We start from the raw sequence: 21,130 nt of genomic DNA, 5'->3' as shown, positions 1-21,130 counted from the left end.
AGTATACTGTCAAAGACCTCAGTCGCCCTTGATTCATTTGAAGACCAGAATACCAAACCTAATAAGACACACTGATTGATCAAACAACGGAACAGGTTTGTGTACGAACCTGCTCCTTGGACATATAGATGGTCAAGCCTGATTGGTCCTTATCTTTGATTCCAACCAATTAGCTTTAGACGAATGATCCGGGTCACCTGACTTTCTGGGTCACGTGACGTGTAGATTTCCTGATGTATTTGAAGTTGGTCGACGAAGGCAATTTGTAATTCGGTAATCAATTTAATATCACCGAGTGCCTCTTCCGCGGGGACTGTTTGCTACAAAGATTATATTCATCGATCATTTTCTTTCATATATTTTACGGCGGATATGGATCGAAGTTTGATGAACGCTTGGGTTAGATTTTGTCTCGGTTTGTAAAACAGCTTAGTGTGCAAAATAATTAATTTGGGTATTTTCGGATGAAGTAAAAACAGAGTGAAAATGAGTCGTAAACACAGTTCTAGAGCCTAAAATAGTATTTGAATTGGTGCAGGTTCCTTTAATATTGCAGATGTGGAATTAATTATTTAAGTGATATGGATTTATAAATATGCTTCAAGGTGTTTTTATTACAAGAGGCATCGCCATTATGTTATTATACGAAAAACATATTTCAACGTTATGACGAAGTTTGAAACTTTGCGGATCCACAGTTAGGCAATTTGATGTACAGTTCGGCAAATGCGATTCATAAACAATGTAAATATGTGGATTAAAAAAGAGATGTGATAACTTCTTGGCAACCATTATATATGTTATAAAGTTCAATATTTTTGGTTTGCTGTTTGTAGAATATATTTAATCGTGCTATTGTAAAGGTGTAATTTCACGGAGGTAAACTGGTTTTTAAAAACATTTTTCCTGTTCAAGTAAGAGACGCACACACAGACACGGATACAAACGCACAAACAGGTCAGCATTAATATAAACGCACATATACTGAGACAGACGCTTACACAAAGGTCAGCATTAAATGTTTTTAACATATCCACCGGAATTTGTACAGCTTACTCACAAACCAAGGCCGAAGAAGCGTGGACCTAATGCTTCCTGCACGTGCATGCACAGTCATGCTTACTAATCCGAAACATCTCTATTAGCTCCATTAACAGCTTCTTGGCCATTTTGGCCAATTTGGAGCGATGGTCATTCCCTCCTATACTGATCATCGGACGACTGCAAACCATCAGTTCAGCAAAGTTCAGTAAACAACTATAGACCATGCATTCTATATAATGTTCTCAAGTTCCACGTTACATTACGGCTGTCATAAACGGCTGTCATAAACGCATGCTTGGTCTGTCCCCGAGACCTTAGAGAATAAATTCCAACTTAAGCCAAAGAGACCGGGCAAGTCTAGATTGCCTCAACTCCGAAGTTAAGCATTATTCTCATTATCATTTTTTTGTAGACATAGATAAATATTTTGAAATAATATTTTGGGACTAAATATTTGTCTTCTTTCAAGCATCTTCCCGAGGCAAGGGAATTAACCAATTATAAAAGTCCAGTTTCCACGGGATGTTTCCAGTCACTTAACTCCCTACATTGGGAAGATGACTTTCAAGTAGTCTATACTAAATATGGGAGTTCTGGCAGTTGTAAACTCGGGGGCCACATTGTGAGACGGGTCTAGGGTCTCGTCCAGGTATATATAACTCAGGCATATATTAAAAAGGAATGTCAACTGTTCACTGAATGTTTTAAAGATATATATCATATGAAATGACTGACGTTTGTTTGAAATAAATGAAAAATATAAGCACATGGTTTAGGTGACCAGCGTGAAAAACAATCTGCGTTTGGTTGTCGTGTTATTTGTGTTGAAAACATGTTTTAGTAATACGTCTATATACGTCTACATGATTTAAGCATTTTAGCAATATTCCAGCAATATCACGGCGGGGGACACCAGAAATGGGCTTCGCACATTGTACCCATGTCGGGAATCGAACCCAATCTCATTAAATCAGATCTTTGTACTCGCTACCGCGAAACGACCTTTCATCCGACCAATCAGAGCGTAGCTTTCCAGATCATGAAAGTGACAGTCGGAATGTTTTTTCTAATCATGCAACCACGAAATATTTAACACGGGGTATTCCGAACGACAGTTACGGGTTTTATGATTATATCCATATAATCTAGGCCATCTATAAGCCATTCCAGAGTGTTCTTCTTATCAGTTTTATTTTTTTTAATCGAGAATACGTCAAAATATGTTTCAAAGCGTAGTCGCCAGTTTGAAACTAGTGTCGTAAAGCTCGAGAAAGCTTCCTTCTCATTGGCTTATGTCGATTTCTTGTCAGTCATTTCATTGGTCGGTCAAAATTCGCGAAAGGTCAATCTGACGTGACCCGTAATGGGATGTCCTCAGATCTTTGTTTAGCGGTAGCGAGAACTAAGATCTGATTTTAATGAGATTGGAATCGAACCCAGGTCTTCGGCGTGACGAGCGATCGCTTTAACCACTAGGCTACCCGACCGCCCCCATTGCACATTATAATCGTGCAAAGAAATCAACTTTAGATTGAGTACTTACCAACGCCATCATTTGTGCATTCACGTTACAAACAAGTCTTGCATGTGGGTTTGCATGAGGTCGGTAACCAAAAATATACATTTACACAAAATTCGAAATAGCACAACCTATTTTTACCATAAAAAAAATGCTCTGGGCAACCGATGGGTAACGCCACACATCCATCACATTACATGTCTTGGGTTATGTTTCCTTCCAGACCAGCCCCAGTCGAGCATATACAAGGCTAATGGAATCTGCAGGTAAAATTCCGAGTGTTTCGTTCCTGTCATTCTCCATAACCTACCGCCTGTTTCACGCGCATACCTTCACGCATTCCGGCATGCACGTGCATTCTGTAGTGTGGCGTGACATGGGCGGGTGCATTCTGGGAGGAAGTATGTCGCTGCTATTCCGTACACAGGTATACGCTGATTGGAGTAGATGGTTATGTGTCTAAAGCCACATATTTGGGTGCCCGGCATGTTACATGTAAATGTAGTTCGGGTGTGACTTTGCTGTAACATTTAATTTCAGAGATCCCCCCCCCCCCCCCCCCTCCTCCAAGTGATCCCTGGTGGAACGTGTCCCCATGCAGTAACCTGTGTTGTGGTCAGGCTCGCTGATTTGGTTGATTGCGTGATTGCGTGATTTTCGTACCCCGATGTCGTGGGGTATTGCTCATAATGTCAACCACTGGTACGTCTGGAATATTGTGACTGCAAATGTAAAACTTGAGTGAGTGAGTGAGTGCTATATGACGGCGGTCTGTAAATAATCAAGTCTGGAACAGACAATCCAGCGATTGACATCATGAGCATCGATCCACGCAACTTGGATATGATGACATGCATCAGCCAAGTCAGCGAGCCTGACCACCCAATCCCGTTAGTCGCCTCTTACGACAAGCATAGTCACCGCTTGCGGCAAGCATGGGTTGCTAAGAACCCTGGATCTTCACGGATCGTTCGTTCCTTCGTTCGCGATTAAGTTGGGGTGGGTTGGTATTTATCAGAGGAAATATGGTAAATCGATACTAAATTAGGTTAGAAGTAAGTACTTATAAATAATAGAAGTTGTCGTGCAACTAGTATACGTATATGTTTATCTTCAAGCATGCACAGGCAGGTACTGTACTTCTATTGTATAGGTATGACGGTGTGACAGGAAAACACGTCGATCCGTCAGAATTGCACAACGATATACGAACCTACGCATGTATTCTCGACGTCCGGCTTCGTCGGGTCAAGGCCTAGCAGTGAAGGAGTGCAGCTCCGTGAAAGAAATCAAACATGACTCAGATGACCTCAGTGTACACCTCAGTGACCTCAGATACACCTCAATGTCACGATTTTGCATGTGATCAGTTTCATATACTAGTAATCTTCTAGGTGCGGAAATAAAATGCAGACGATTGACGCGCGCTTGCGTGCGTGCGTGTGTGTGAGAACCCTGGGGCAAATGTATCCTTTTTCACTATTGTTCTGGAGAAAAATAGTACAGTAAGGGTGTATAGGCAAATTCGAAGTATTTCAGTTTTTTAAACATGTGAACAAGACATAATTAGTTTTAATATATCGTCCGACTGTGACAAAATATTGACGTATCTTCAGCTATGTAACGCGCATGCAATCGAAGGGCGCTAAGAAGCCACACGGTAAATACCATGTTTAAAGGGGCACTCCTGCCACACCTTGTTCGTGAATCATTCAGGGAAGCTGTGTATGTAGGCCACAGGAGTTTGTCTTGTACTTCATGACGTTAGCAGTCGGTGTCGAAGACGTGGCCTGGCGAATCTCACTTTCAAGTAGAAATACAATTTATATACGTAAATAACGCTATACAGTTTGGTTTAGGGTTTTCCTGGCGACATGTTTAATCAACTATAACACAATTATTTGAATACTCAGTAAACAATCGGCCCTTTGAAAAGGTCGGTGAGAGCTAGTGGAATTGAGCATAGGTAGATGTGACTTTCTCTACCAATAACACGAGGCGAATGAGGTTCCGTGTCGTAAATATCATATAAGGAATACAAAATTAATATGCTTCTTATACCTGATATGCTATTAACGATGCGGAACACACGAGGATTATAATCTCTTTATCATAATATTATAATGTCACTCAAACATAACCGATTATTTGTTTAAGTGTTTGTTTTTTTAATAACCGATGTTTGAAATGTTATTTCACTCACGAAAGTAACTTAAGTAACGGCGTATGAATCCAATGTTAAAGTGAAGAGTCACATTTATCATATAGTGCCAAATGATATTAAGCCATGTTTGTGTACAGAAACTACCACGCATAGAGAACACATATCTAAACTCCTTGTTAGCGTTAGGCAATAGTTTATTGAGAGAATAGACATTTCATGACTGAAGGGAGCTTATTAAAAATAGTTTTGGAAAGGGTACCAAATTTGCTTATTTATCGAATCGTGATACCAAGTTTATCGAACTGGTTTATAACATCAATAGCACTGTCCATTATATGATATAAGTGCAAAAAGAATGCTGATTACATCTATCCGAGGCAAGAGAGTTAGCTGACTTTATTAGGGTGGAAACTGGACTTTTATAGTCAGTTAACTCTCTTGCTTCGGGAAGATGATTATGGAACATGCGAAAACTCGCGTCCGTAATTTACTGTTGTGAATTAAAGTTATCTGCCCTTACCGTATGTTTCAATAATTCGATACATTGCCAAAAATATGATTAAAAACTCCTACATACATCAAATTAGTATTGACGTGTAATCCCGATTCACGACAGTAACGACTATTGCGGTAATATATAGTCTGTATAACGATTTGTCCAACTTTTATTGGGGGGTAATAATTGGATGGCAGCCTTGAAAATAACTTTTTAACGGCAATAGGAGTAAAAGGGGTTTAATCGAGGCACAAATAGCCGTGTAGAAGGTTCATTTTGTCGGTAGACATGGACATAAAATATCTCGAAGCTTTCGCTTGTAATATTTAGGTTATATTTCTAAACGGGTCCTAAATCTGAGACTGTCAACTGCCTGACAGCATTTTATGAAAAAATTATAATGGTGGAAGTTGTGGTAATCGTTATTTTCGCATTAGTAGTAATGGTAGTCGTGGAGGAGGTCGTTGTAGTCGCAGTTGTAGCAGTCGTGGTCGTGGAGGTGGCCGTTGTAGCCGCAGTTGTGGCAGTGGTGGTCGTGGAGGTGGTCGTTGTAGTCGCAGTTGTAGCAGTGGTGGTCGTGGAGGTGGCCGTTGTTGTCGCAGTAGTAATAGTGGAGACCCGTGAATATCTGGGTAGAGAATAGGTATTCAGCAACCCATGCTTGCCGTAATAGGCGACTATGCTTGTCGTAAAAGACGACAAAGGGATAGGGTGGTCAGGCTCTCTTACTTGGTTGATGCATGTCATGGTAACAGTGGTGGGGGTGGTAGTTGTAGTCGCAGTAAATAATCAAGTCTGGACCAGACAATCCAGTGATTGATATCATAGTAGTAGTAGCAGTAGTAGTAATAGTAGCAACAGAAATAGAAGCAGAAGTAGAAGTAATAATAGTAGTAGTAGTAGTAGTAGCTAGTAGGAGCAGATGTAGTAGTAGTAGCTAGTAGTAGTGGATGTAGCAGTAGTAGTAGCAGCAGAAGTAGTAGTAGTAGTATATGTGTATGAGTATGAGTAGTAGTAGCTATTAGTAGTAGCAACAGCAGCAGTAGTAGTAGTAGTAGTAGTAGTAGTAGCAGTAGCAGCAGCAGCAGCAGCAGCAGCAGTAGTAGTAGTAGTAGTAATCCCTGACAGGCATACGGCTTTATAGAAAGGCGAGTCACGTTGGCAGCTGCATACAATCAATACTGTATAACCTTTAATAGCAGACATTAGTAGTTGTTGAATAACAACAGTTGGTTGAGTTTGTGCATTCCACAGCAGATGTTAGCCTTACATTCCGAAACACAACGTCAACAATAACAACAATAACAACAATATTATTAATAATTGTGATAGTGGTGATGGATAACGACCTAAAATGTTTGTCGTGAAAACAAAAAACAAATCGGTTATGAAACTTTCACAACGTTATCAAGATCATTATTATGGATTTATCTTTTTTTAAAAGTTGACCAGACTTCCGTACAGAAAAGATCTCTCTCTGTATAAAAATACACAAAAACATCAGCGTACATCACATTGCAAATTTCGCCCACATTCCCTGCCCTCACAGATTACCTCCCTTTGCCCTGCTGTCATTTCACTGGCACGCTATGAATTTAGCGTGGGTACATTGCGCATCGCAGTCTGCGCACAAGGACCATCCTATACTACCCGGCGCTGCATTGATAGTACTGACCCGACCCATTCCTAATTTCACCGATTCTGCTGAAAGGTGAGTGCGATCTTCCGTCTTTTCTTTGCAAAGTGGATCTGACAAATGTGTGTTTCATCCCCGTGTCTGTAAAAGCGATCGACAAACTTACATGCGGAAGCATGGCCTTCATTAAAATTTGCTAACCGGTGCCCATGTTTGGGAGCAGAGAGGCCTTTCCCAATACAGCGGTGTCATATTCATAACTGTACTAGCCAGAGTCCAGTGGCCTGTCTGCAAACTTTCCTCTCGGATATACTGATCATCTTATTTTTACACCAGGTAAAATATGACATTATGGAATAGTTCAACTGGATGCACTCTCGCTTGAAAGTTAACAGGTTCTCAAAAACGCTCGGATCTATTATGTTTCTCACAGGTGATAAGTGCTGTTTTCCGGAAGCGAACAATCAGATCCCATCTGCTATATTGTCGTTTATTGTGCTGTCACATGTATACATGTTATTAGCATACGAATGTAATTAACTAACTTTAATTAATCACCTGTCGCGTGTGTCAACCGTGTCAAATGTCATCTCACCTCGCGTGCAGCAACGGTTGTATATTTCAAGGCATGCTTGTAGATTTTATAGTCGCTAGACCAGATAGCCAACTCATCACTTTCCTGCGATTGTGAACGAAGCCGGGATCTATATTTAGTGTATTCACCCGACCGGCAACATGGCTGGAAAACTTGGCAGGATGTCAGTCAATTCAATTATTAAAACACGTTTCTGTGCAATGCACCAACTCATAGCGTCAATTGCTGATTGGCCTGTTGTTGGAAGGGGATCTTCACAAAGAGGTATTATGCAACCAAGACTCATAATAGATGTAGATTTATTGGTATAATATCAGTGTTAATTTGCTGACTCGGATAAAGTGTTGTGAACTGACTGTAACAGTGTATTCATATGTTATGCATCATTGAAAGTTTATATAGTTTGTTTACAAATGTTACAGTAATGTACCATTTTGTTTATGTGGAGATGGTTAATAATACTATTATCATTTCATAATAGAAAGTAAAATTTAGGTTGTGCTCTCCTTCTGTTTATGTGTAAATGCATATTATATTGAAGTTTGTGGTGAAATTGTGAATCAAATAACATTCGGAAGTCTCTGTCAATATGATTTGTTTAATGATGTACAAACATTTTGGAGATAACTGATGAAGGGGTAAGCATATACTCCGAATTGTAGTGTTCCTCTAATAATGAAGTTGACACCCATATATTCTCTTCCTTATGTGAATCACTTCTTAATGCCTTTCAAAGACCTATATTTTTAACATTGATGTTCACTTCATATCCAATTTAACAAGAATTCATCCAATCATCTCTTCAGATTTTGTCTAACCCCTGTTTCACCAACAAACTACAAACCAGAAGTAACTTGACTACAGATCCATATTTGTAAATTCTTCTCTGAGCCACTTGGCTGATAAGCATGAACATAGGGTACTATCAGAGAGCCTTGTTTGTCTAGCAACCTTCACCTTGACTACCTGCTTGTAGGTTAAGGTCACCCCAGTCCCGAAACAAATTGGAATATGAAAAACCTGTCTTGCACACAGGTAATTGTGTTATCAATAATTCTGGATGGTCCATTGTTGATTAAACATGTTAAAGCAATTATTGATAAACAGGTTAAAGCAATAGATGAACAGAATAAGACAATTTATGAATAGTGTGCAACAGCGGATGAATAGAATAAGATTATAATTTGTAATTTGCCTGACAAATATGTTTCTAGATTGTTTTATTATTAAGGGAACAGGTTTAGCTTGTTGGAAAACAACTTGAAATGTACACATATTTTTCTTGCATCCACTAGCAGATAGATGTTGATTTAATGTACAGATAGCATTCCCAGGGTTGTGGCAAACTCATTACCTCTAATTCCTGACATGTTAATTAGGGCTACAGCAGTTAACAGGTGATGGCACTGATAACATGTGATGCCCCTACCATGCCTACAGATGTCCTCTGTATGGCCGGGTGAAATGTACCAGGTGAAATGTACCAGGTGAAATGTACCAGGTGAAATGTACATGGATATATATGTGTCAATCAGGGAATGTGCACTGGGTCACTGATTTGCTGCCAGGTAGCCTAACTGCAATGTACATGTACATGATGTAGGTATAGCTGGGTGCAGTTATGTCACTGGGTGAAATAGACACCAAATATACACCAGTCTAGGAATGTACACTGTGCTATTGATTGGCTGTCAAGTGAATTAACTTTATAATCTACGTATATTCTTGGGTGCTGTTCTGTCACAGGGTGAACTAAACACATTATACACACCAGTCCAGGAATGTACACGTCATTGATTGATTAAGTGAATAGTGTAATATACTACACGTTAACACACATTGGTGATAATTATGTTGATGAGTTAATGGCATATACTGTTATGGGTGTAGGGATCTCAGTGGTCACACTGTAGTAGAAGTGACATGGAACAGAATTGTGCTGAAATCGACACCTCTTCTATGTTAAATTGGTGGTGTTGGGCAGAATTGTGCTGAAATCGACACACAAGCTACATATTTGTAACATGAAGTTTGGTGGTGTGGTCAGAATTCTGCTGATACGTGTTTGTAACATGAAGTTTGGTACCAAAAATTGTGCTGAAATCGACATGTAATTTACATGTTTGGTACATGAAGTTTGGTGGTGTGGGACAGAATTGTGCAGAAATCGACATGTAATCTACATGTGTTGGGGAGCGGTTATAACTGTGTTGTTGACTCCTGTAAGTTTCCTCTGTGTGTGTGAGGGGGAAGGGATGGGTTATTCCTGTGTTGATACCCGTGTAAGGTTGCTGTGTGGCTGTCAGACTTACCGATCTCTGCTATCTACATGAAATAGACATGTTATCTGTCTGGTTGCCAGATTGTGTTCCAGCGATAACCTGTAGATTCCGGCTTGTTTTCTTTTAATGGTCCTTTGCCAAGAAAAAGATTCGTGGTGAAATATGAAGTGTTGAACAAGAAATTAAATGATTTCACTTCATGGGGGACTAAGAGTGCAGATTTAAACTTATGACAAGACAAGATTAACGATTATGTCCAATGTGCAGACACCTCGTATTTCCTCTCTAGGGTGAAAGGGAGAGGGTTGTTCTTTACGTTGTATATTCTACTTCATTTAAGGTCACTCTTTAAAGTTCTCATGAATACAAAACCATTTAGTGATTCCATACCAGAGCAGAATAATAGCAACATGCACATGCTTGTCCTTAGAGCAAACTCAGCAACAGAAATTGGCACTGGTCCTAAAGTCCTTGCCAAAATGCCAATAATTAAGGTATCCTATTAAGTACAAGTAGAAATTTGCCATTTGTAGGGTTTTTCTATACGTTATCATGATACGGACTAGTGGACTAAACATGTTTCTGTTGCTGAGACGAATATAACGATAGTAGTTGGTCTTTGCTATGTCATCATGTTCTGATGTTCATGCTGTCGACCACTGGTTTGTCTGGCCAGTTTGTTGGCACTGTAGTAAACATGGAACATTGCTGCCTGATACAGAAACAATTGTATTGTAGGATGACAACATTTTAGTGATTATGACATGTTGGCAGGGATTACAGTGTTGCATGAAAGCATAAAAGCATGAAAGTCTAGGGTCCTTTATATAACCCTAATGTTAACAACGAACGGTTTAGGGGAAGTGTTTTACCTTTACCTACAAAACTAGGCATCCAGGGGACCTGCAATTACTAATTTCATGGATCCTTACAGGAAAAATGAGTGTCCTGTAAAGTAATAGCACTGTAATGAAAGAATGAATAATTATTGTTTTACGCCGCATCAGCAATTTTCCAGCTTAAAAATTTGCAGCGAGTGTACTGTAATGCAAGATTTGATAATTACTATTAGTACAGGGCTGTAACTTTTGTCAATGGAAACAATGAATATTATTGAGTGTTATTCGGGACGCAACATATATGGGCAACCATTCTATACAATTATGCTCACTGGACGCACATTTCGGATTGTGTAAAACCCTGCAGGGTGTTGCTAGATTCAAATATTGAAGGACCCCAGGAAATGTCATCTACGAACACAGCATTGTGGGCGGAATGTGACCTCGCCTTGTACCTATGATGTAAAATGTATCTTTAAGGTCAAATTGAGCCTACTACATCAGCCTTGCCATGAAACATAACATAAAGGCTAACACCTTCTTATAAAAAGGTGTGTACTTCATGCTAAGAACCTGTTTCAGCTACATAACCCAAATATGTCTGATTCAAAACCTAAAGGTAGTATTGTTGCCTTATAAAGCTGGTGTGTCACTCAACACAAAACGGCTCCCAAATTGTATGAAATATATGACCATCTGTGTCGAATTCTGAAGTCGGGGTGGCGTTCACAGAGCTTAGCATTGGTGGCATACAGGATCTGTCCGATTCTGTTGTCCGCGGTGTCAACCAGCATTTCACTCCTCGGTCATCACATTGAAATTGAGTGCAATAGACTTACCTTTTGAAAAACTTATTCATGTCCTCTACATAAACTGTTTTGTTATTAACCGTTCAGAATACTTTATTTTGAAATGAAAAGAGTTTTAAGCGTGTGGGATATATACTAGTCAAAAGAAGTTAAGGATCACCCCAGTATTTCCTATTACTATAGTTGATCATGGCATTACTCAAACTCTTTATGCCATCCTGGGGGATGCTTGGTCAGAATTGTCCCAGTAACCTTTGTGTATTTGCATTTCGTAAATATCCTATACTCATTGTCAAAAGAAACACGAACCATAGAAACCTAATATGAAGTTTGTACATAAGAAGAGATGTTTCAAGTGTGTACCACTTAATGACAAAACTAACTAACGAGTGTTACCACAGAGTGTCTTTATTCTTATCACGATGCTCCATGTGATTTCCAAACTTTACCCGCTTATCCTGCGCGAGACAAATTCTGCATCTCGAGTCATGGCTCTGTGACATCACATGTGATTTGTTCACGAGTGTCGGTTCACACAACATACCAGTATGTTCGTTTGTGCCTCGAACCAATCTAATATCCCTTGCATCTGGGTACTTCTTCATGTATTAACCTACATGTATGGTATTCGCAATTCTTTTTGCGATGTTTCACTGTGTTGAGTTGAGTCCCGTGGGCTCGCCAGAAACCGATGATTGTGGGTTCAAATCACGGATCGCCCAAATTATATTTCTAGGTTTGTCAGCACCATATCCATGCTCGTGGGTTTCACCGAAGTGATAAACGTCTGAGACCTGCATCACTTTGGGCTTTCCTCCCACATTAAGCTGACACGCCGCGATATGTCTGGGATACTGATAAAAGTGGTGTTAAACCCAACTCACTTACTCACTCTTTTTGCGGTGAGTATATATTTGGAATATTTGATTTCCTGAATAATAATATTGATGAAACGAAAACACACTTATCTAATAATCTCAATTTATTTTCAGAGAACAACATTTCATGCTGAATATGTACCTTTATTTATGTCCATCAGTATACCCGTGTATGAATACAATGTATCTCCCTCTACACACAACTACAATGCATTCAGATTCCCATTGATTTACTAGTCAAATAGTCGTTTCTAGTCAATTGTATACTCGGGAGCCATATGCAGCAGGTTAACCCCTGTTAACCTAACATTAGATTACTTCAAACGTCTGACAAGCTTTTGTAGAGCTGTACTATTACTCATAGTTCAAGAATGACTGTCAGTGCAGAATATGAACGTTCATTTCATGTACCTGAAAAACCTGAAGAAGGCATTGATATTAACGTCCCCACTTTCAAACTTTCGCTTATCTCAAGGACTTATGACGGGCTAGATGAGTCACGACATGCCTTGGGCCAGACATTTCATTGACAATAACTTTGATAAAACATTGCGTCTTTGATCCAGTTAGTCGTAAGTATTTAAATTGGTGTGGGTCATTGTGCATGGATTTTTGATGGTCTAGCTGAAATAGGTCATGGGTTAGTGATCATTGAATGTTCAATAAATATTCATGAGGTATTGTGGAACTGTTTGATAAAGAGGAGTATTCTATAGAACATATTGACTGAGAAATGTCGTTGAAGTTTGAATGGTTCAGGTCGACAGGTATTGGCAGATCACTCTGACTGTTTTGTAGTAATTGGAGTTGTCGACATTTTAGGTTTGTCTGCACTCAATTTATCCGAGATTATCCAAATTATTGTTTATTTGATAAGCACTGAACAGGTTCAATTGATGCATCTGTTTTGAAATATACTCGTACTATTAAAGAATGGGTGGTTCTTTAACTTGTTTTGAGTGGTATATATGGGAGTAAGTTTATGTTTCTATGTTTAAGTTATGCAAAATAGGAATACCCGTGTTTGTAATTGGCACTAGTCCTGTATTCCTTGCCAAACTTCCCAATAGTTAAGGTATCATAAGGACAAGTAGAAATTTGTCTTTATTAAAGGTTTTGCTATTTGTTATCGTTAAAGGGACTAGTGGACTAAAACTGTTTCGTGATATGTAATATTGCACATTCATTTCACGCACCTGTCTCTGTTTTGGTATGAATCATGTTTCAGTACATTGTTTTGTTATTAAACTATGTCAGCTATTGCATGGGATGGTACGGACACAATCTAGGATATACATGTCTGATTGGAGACAGTGTTGACAAACTTGTCAGTGTCTGATAACCTCTATTGTGAGTCATAGACCACTTCAGCTATCCAGTCTTTGAACATGTTGAATGGCATTTAGAAGTGATACACATTTGGAAAAGAATTTAGGGATCTGAACTTCTTTATTATGAGGAACACAACATTTTCAGAGTATATACTTACTCCTTCATGAGATGAACTCCTACATATATTTACACCACGATCAATCTTTATCATTAAAGATACAGGAATCGTTTAACTACTTGAACACCATTGCAGTAATTCTAAATAGACCAAAAAGTTTTTAAAAAAATAAGCTGATTTGAAATCCTCTCTTTGCGTGTCTCCCTCCTTTTTGCTCCCATAGACGTGACTACGCTATTGTCCATTTCAGAACATCCGATGAGGTATTAGTCATAACCATCGCTTGTTCAGAGCCCACAGACTCGCACGGCTACCAGCTGCACGTTGCTATATTTCTGTTTCAGTGTAGAATACCTGCCATGCATAAAGCTAGCCCACTCAACCATGACCTGTTCCTTTAGTAGGTCTCTCTGCTGTGGCATTTACGGCCAGCATCTCTCACTGGTTTATTTCAGGTCTGTTAGGATTTGTGTGGATATTTGCATTTTCTCTCACACAATTACAATACTGTGGCCGACCCTCCTGTGTCCACTCGGTCAGTGGCTGTCCCCACTGTGTCCACTCCGTCAGTGTTTGACCAGGATTAGGCTGTAATTGTGTCTGGCTACTTTTGCCTTCTCTGTCGGCCGAATTAACGTTGAGCCCAAATTTAGATACTCTGTTTTAGAAGTGGGATTGCATATGCATGAATGTACCTATTGTGTTCGATTGAAAGGGTTTCCTGCCTTTAGGTGTGTAGAAGGCATTTCAGGGTACAAATATGGAGTAGACTTTAACCAGTGGTGTTTGCGATTCGGTTTCCTGTGTCGTTCAAATGGGGCTGTGATTGGACCCTTGCATGCTGACAACAATTTGTCGAGGGGAATAAGTCTGAGTGTTCTGTAGGTTAGGAGTGATGGGTTTGAATTCTTTCTATTCGTTTCGGGAAGTTATCTCGACACGTACATGTTCTGGTTGTACAGTCTGCAGGTTTGACATATCTTTTTAATATCATAACTGATAAACTGGGGATTGACACCTGTATTGTGAAAATCAATTTCGGGAAAGATGATTATCCTGTCAAATTTCCCATTTTTAGCAAGGTGCACATTGAGCATGGATGTTGAAATGAAGTTAGCGTGATTGCAGCTGACTCAAAATGTCACACTGTGATTGATTGAATGAAATATCCCTTGTCTGTGGCGAAATGAATTACTTCGACTTCGGTTGAAGGTTGAAATGAACTACAGACAGTCTGCTTGAAATGTGGAAGTATTAGAAAATTTTTTGAAAGTAATGTACATGTTGTCTGGACAGGAAAATGATGATGGGTAGAGTTAACACTGCTGTAAGAAATAGTCCAGGTAAACCAGTGGTTGATAGCATGAGCAACCATATTGGGGTAAGCTGACGCATAATCAGTCAGGTGATCAGGATTGTGAAAAAGTAGGGTGGACTCTATCTAAGTTAAGAAGCAAACATTAATGCATGGAGGGGCTGATATAGTTTGACACAAGGTGTCTGAAAACATGAGGGTGCACAGCTCCCCTGCACCCCTCCTGCACCCCCTCTAGATCTGCCAGTGGGCACATGGTACCTGGGAAGGTTCAGGCTTGGCATACCCAATGGGGTGATCATTTTCCAATGGATGATGATAATTGATGACCTAGTGATGATTGCTGCATTGGTGGATAAATGCTGACATCAGCATAATACATCACCAGCACATTTGGAAGATGCCTGCCTCATCATATTGCTTCTTCACCATCCCAGCAACAGTAGTTGATCTGAACTTAAAGGATTGCGGTCAATAATGAATGCCAGAATAGAATAAGGAAAGTTTCTATGGTGCACAGATGTTGCTGTTATCGATGCAGGTTTCATGCCTCGTAGTTTTGTGTAACTGGAGGCCAAGTTGTCAGTGACAGGTGAGGAGGACACCTGTTGGTCAGGTGACACACGGATTGAGATCAGGTGTAACTTTTCATTGTTTTCCAAAGGTAAAGGATCATATATGCACACTTCATGCTGTAATGTAAACCATATGTATCCAACATGTTTCTTGATCATGAGCCGTGGTTGGATTCCGTTTTATAATAACTCCTCAGCAACCTTAGTCTGTCTTACAGACCCTGATACAAATATATCAAACTCAGCCCATGCAAGTCTATAATGTTTGGCAAGTCTAGAAGAGTCTCTGGGCTCTTTTTTATTATATTTTTATTAAGATAATTTAACAACTGGTTGTTTTTTTTCTGTACAATATGTTCATTTTAGAGACTTGATGTTAGTCTACAGCAACCTATGCTGGTCTCCCTGTGGGGACTGTGTTAGAACAGGTCCCCAGCAACCTATGCTGGTCTCCCCATGGCATCTTCCTGAGGGAGTAAACTGGCTGTAATGGTAACTGCCTATTTACCATTTGTATTACAGGTTTGAATATTGGCAAGGCTATTCTTCCTATGTGAGGGGTGGTAGGGTTGCCTAATGTGAAAGCATCCCCTTGTCATGGATAAGAACTGGGTTCAATTCCCACATGGGTTACATTTGTGTAGCCCTTTCTTGATGTCCAGGAATATTCTTCAAAGAGTTAAGCAAAATAACCTTCATGATAATTCGACCAGTAAATTTATCCATAAGATGATTCACTTGTCCACTCAAGCACACCCAATAGCAAGTCTTCCTATGCTTCCAACTTTGACGTCAGAGAAACTCATAAGCAGGAAACTATGGGTGGCGTAGGCGTTAGACAGAGTGGTTGATTCATTGTCACGCAGGGGTTGTCGAAGGCCATAGCAGGAGGGTCAGACAGGGATATTTACAGGGTGACAATCTCAAGTTTAGAATCACTTCGTTTACCTGGCACAGCCGTTGTCAGGTTTCAAACGTTAACCCCTCAGAGGCTATTTGGTCAGGTCAAAGTTAAGACATAATCTATCTTGGTAGATCATAGTTATTAACGGAGAAATTCTTCTGTGTATTCTGCATGCATTGAACATTTTGAATAGATTTTCCCTCTTTTCATGATTAGTTAATGTGTCAGTCCAATAGTTGGTTAAAAGTAGAGTGGTTAAATTTTGATTTATCCGTGTGAATTTTAGCATTTTTGAATTTTTTATCCGTGTAAACTTTAGCATTCTACCTAAATAGCACCAGCTGTAGGTTGTTTAACGATCAATATAAATGTGGGTGTGTTCAGCTGAAATGGAAAAGTTGTGGCCAATTTATGAAACAGAAAAGTTTTGGGGGTGAGTTGAGTTAAGATTTCTAGTCACATCAGCATTATTTCAGCCATATGGTGACAGAAAAGTATTAGTCTGAAAAGCAATGTAATGTTTCAACTCATAAGAAACATATGATACTACGACAATTTCAAAGGTTGATTTGCTTCTAAAAGATATATATCTACTCCATAGGAGACAAGGTAATTGTTTTGCATACAGTGGAGTGGCACAGGGTTGCCCTCTTTCACCTATGTATTTTACAGTGAAATTGCTGTTTTGTGTTACACTGATGCCTCCTGTTGTGTGCCATGACAAACCATTAAAAACCACTTGTAAATGACACTTCTACACAATGGGTTGATTGTATGGTTGCTTATCTACTGTGACAGATACCAGAGAAATATAATATATAATGTCAGGCCGACAATTTCACATATTTCATATAAGTTCTTTTAGCAAATGACTGCATTTAGGTACATTGAATCTATGATGTCTGAAACATTTTCAACAGTAACAGCTGACATCTTTATATTTTAGTTGTGTATAAATGTTTTCCTGTCTTCCCGCATCAAATTCATTTAAAAGTGGAAAACAATATAAACAGCTTTACTGAGTTGATGTCTCCAGAGCTGACTGACAGTTTGTGTTTTTTGCATCAGTTACACAAAAAATATTTTTAATTAATGTTTCAGACATAATTCAGAACTAAAAGGACATCTGTTGACCAAACCTAAGTTTAAAAAATGTGATGTGTGAACTGCTGTTGTTTTTAGCCTTATTCAGTTGTCTCTGGTTCTGTGCTTTGAAACATTTATCATTGCTGTTTTGACCTGAATCATGCTACAATGATGTTGTACATGATAATAACATACCTGGCGTTCAGGTGCAGATGATAAACAGATAAACTTGTTCTGGATTATTTGCAGATGTTGATGAAGTCAGACGTGGTTGTGAATGATGCAACATAGTTACAGAACAGTCTGTCATTTTTGTCATTGATTTCAACATAGCATGACGGAACCGTATGTGTCGTGGTTGTCAGTAGCTAGTTGTCATTGATTTCAACATAGCATGACGGAGCCGTCTGTGTCGTGGTTGTCAGTAGCTAGTTGTCATTGATTTCAACATAGCATGACGGAACCGTCTGTGTCGTGGTTGTCAGTAGCTAGTTGTCATTGATTTCAACATAGCATGGCGGAACCGTCTGTGTCGTGGTTGTCAGTAGCTAGTTGTCATTGATTTCAACATAGCATGACGGAACCGTATGTGTCGTGGTTGTCAGTAGCTAGTTGTCATTGATTTCAACATAGCATGACGGAGCCGTCTGTGTCGTGGTTGTCAGTAGCTAGTTGTCATTGATTTCAACATAGCATGGCGGAACCGTCTGTGTCGTGGTTGTCAGTAGCTAGTTGTCATTGATTTCAACATAGCATGACGGAACCGTATGTGTCGTGGTTGTCAGTAGCTAGTTGTCATTGATTTCAACATAGCATGGCGGAACCGTCTGTGTCGTGGTTGTCGGTAGCTAGTTGTCATTGATTTCAACATAGCATGATGGAACCGTCTGTGTCATGGTTGTCAGTAGCTAGTTGTCATTGATTACAACATTGCATCACAGGACTGTTTTTGTCATGGTTGTCAGCTATTTCAACATAGCATAACAGAACCACCTATATCATAGTTGTCAGTAGCTAGTTGTCATTGATTACAACATTGCATCACAGGACTGTTTTGTCATGGTTGTCAGCTATTTCAACATAGCATAACAGAACCACCTATATCATGGTTGTCAGTAGCTAGTTGTCATTGATTTCGACATAGCGTGACGGAACGGGCTATGTCATGGTTGTCAGGTTCCCTTGATCTGGTCATAGCGATCGAGAAACGTTACTGACGTTACCCACATAATCAATACACAGTACAGCTCTAACATGCATCATACTGAGGTCGTAACTTTGGTGCATGTATCTGTATTGTGCTGCATATAGTACAGCATATTAAGTGTTAGACATACATGACTTTCAACTGTACGTCTGTCACTGTCGATGGTTTCTGACAATAAACGTCTGTCATGTTTTATGGATGAAATAGACACAGGAAGGTGTCAATTTCAGACCTATTGATATGTAGTTCTGATTCATTCGGATAAAGGTCAACATCACAGTGGAATAATTTGGGACAAACAAGCTTGAATGATACTTGTGAAATGTTTTAGAATATATTTTTTAAAGCTTATGGTTTGTTGATGACACTATTGGATGAAATTGTTTGCTTTTTAAATTCATTTGATTTTTAAACAGCTAGGAATATTATTTTCTTTGTAATGTGTAACAAATAACTTGTTGAATGTGACCAATGAAGTATGAAGGACAAACTTGCTCAGAATAAATGAAGTTTGACATAAATCAAGATGAGGCATATGTTCACCTGCTATTGACTGGAAGCAGCTGGTGTCACCAGTTTTATTGAAACAAACGAACATGGACACGTTTATTGAAATATTGTGACAGTCAATGAAAAACAAGGACTTTTATGGTAATATCAGGATGTAATGCAGTCTGAGGTTAATGTCAATAGCTTGTCGATTTCCTGTACTGGTGTGATGTCACTAATATCTGAAAAGATAAATGGGTCTAACATGTCTAATGACTACATTGATATTAAGGCTATAATAGCCTGTTTCAGCCCATAATGAAATAGGTAGAATCAGTCTTTTTTCAAATTCTATTTTGTTTGAAAAAATGTCATTTTCAGTATGTTGATAAAAGCTTGGTTTCAAACGAAGATCATGACTGGTTTGTGCATAGTGAATTAGTGAGTTTGATTTTACGCCGGTTTGAGCAATATTCCAGCAATATCATGGTGGGGGACACCAGAAATGGGCTTCACACATTGCACCCATTTTGGGAATCGAACACAGGTCTTCAGGGTGATGAGCAAACGCTTCAACCACTAAGCTACTCATCTGCCCCTTGTGCATAGTGAGGCAGATCAAATTTATTCAAGTTGTATGAAAAAGTATGGACAACACAGGGTTGGTGGTAACAGATATGGTGCAACTCAAGAAAGAGGGGACAAAAGTTCAAGGGCTCCAGATTCAAGGCTTTGTCAGGAAAATGGAACATATCTTTTGGGGGTGCCTAACAAAGATGGAGAAACTGCAAGGTTGAGTTGATCAGTGACACTTTTGTTCCATGGATGTCTTTGTAAATGGATGTTGATGGCGTCCGAGACTGGTTACTTTGTAGATAGAAGACATCTTAGATGGTGATGTAGATGGATGTTATCTCGATGGATTGTAGAAAAATGACACCTTGGAACATTTTAGATGGCTGGAGACGTATATGGATGACTGAAAGCTTCCTAAGCCATATACATCCATCACACTTAGTACGGCTGTTCTATTTTAAAATGACTTACCAACCGGATGAAATTGTACTATGTATGAGCAATAGGGGGAATTATTTAAATTACTGTCAAAATGATAAATAAGATATTTTGCTTTGACAAGTGCAGTGATTTTGCTTTGCGCAGAGGAATACCAAACTGTCCACAAAAACTGTTCAGATGAAGGCTCCAAGGACACACCAATGTTGAAGTCAACCATGTTTGACAACAATCAATTCTGTTGCCACAACAGTGTCTATCAACACGTCTTTTACACTCCATCACACACAACAGTTCAGCCAATCACATGATCATGGAATGCCAGTGTGGAACTAAAAAGGACAGGTTGTCAGCACCAAGACAATTCTTTTGCCTTCCATGACAACAGATGCGAGTGGTATAGTCATTACGATGTTGTGGAAGGTATAAAGAGAATGCATTCAAGGCTGCATTGGTGGAAGTTTTCAAAGTATTTGTGAAGATATCCTTTTGCCGATCACTGACGACCTGCTAATCAAACAGGTGCAGGTGTAATCAGATTAATGGAATTCACTGATAACAATGTTTTTGCTGTATCTGTTTTTTCATCTTAGTTATAATAAACTTAGAATTTACAGAGTATGACAATCTGTCAACATTTTTATGAATTCATAATTGATATTAAACATTTATTTGTGAACACTATGTAATCAAACTTAACTGAAATACTAGGAGGATTTTAAGAAATTCTGAAACATGTCAGTTTGGATATGTACATGTTGAACAGTTGCATAAACTTATCAACCGCTCCAGAACAACAAATCGTACAGTGGCATGTTTGGGATCTCC

The 21,130-nt window shown here is 39.2% G+C and overlaps 1 protein-coding gene across 3 annotated transcripts in view; it reads left to right on the top strand.

Annotated features, from left to right (window-relative positions):
* The first annotated feature begins 6,827 nt into the window (after nucleotides 1–6,827).
* The window catches only part of LOC139453183 (uncharacterized), a 60,628-nt gene continuing 46,325 nt past the window's right edge, over nucleotides 6,828–21,130 (top strand). The window contains exon 1 of one of the 3 annotated variants that reach the window (XM_071234813.1): nucleotides 6,828–6,934. The gene's annotated coding sequence lies outside the window, so the exon portion shown is untranslated. Of the gene's footprint in view, nucleotides 6,935–7,008; nucleotides 7,196–12,772; nucleotides 12,835–21,130 lie in introns of those variants that run through there. The other 2 variants (XM_071234814.1, XM_071234815.1) reach the window with 2 other exon arrangements.

This window comes from Haliotis cracherodii, unplaced genomic scaffold, assembly GCF_022045235.1.
Source record: "Haliotis cracherodii isolate W230 unplaced genomic scaffold, xgHalCrac1.p SCAF_9, whole genome shotgun sequence".
NCBI classification, from domain to species: Eukaryota; Metazoa; Mollusca; class Gastropoda; order Lepetellida; family Haliotidae; genus Haliotis; species Haliotis cracherodii.
Note: the sequence above shows the minus strand (reverse complement) of the source record. Positions and strands in the feature narration are given on the sequence as shown.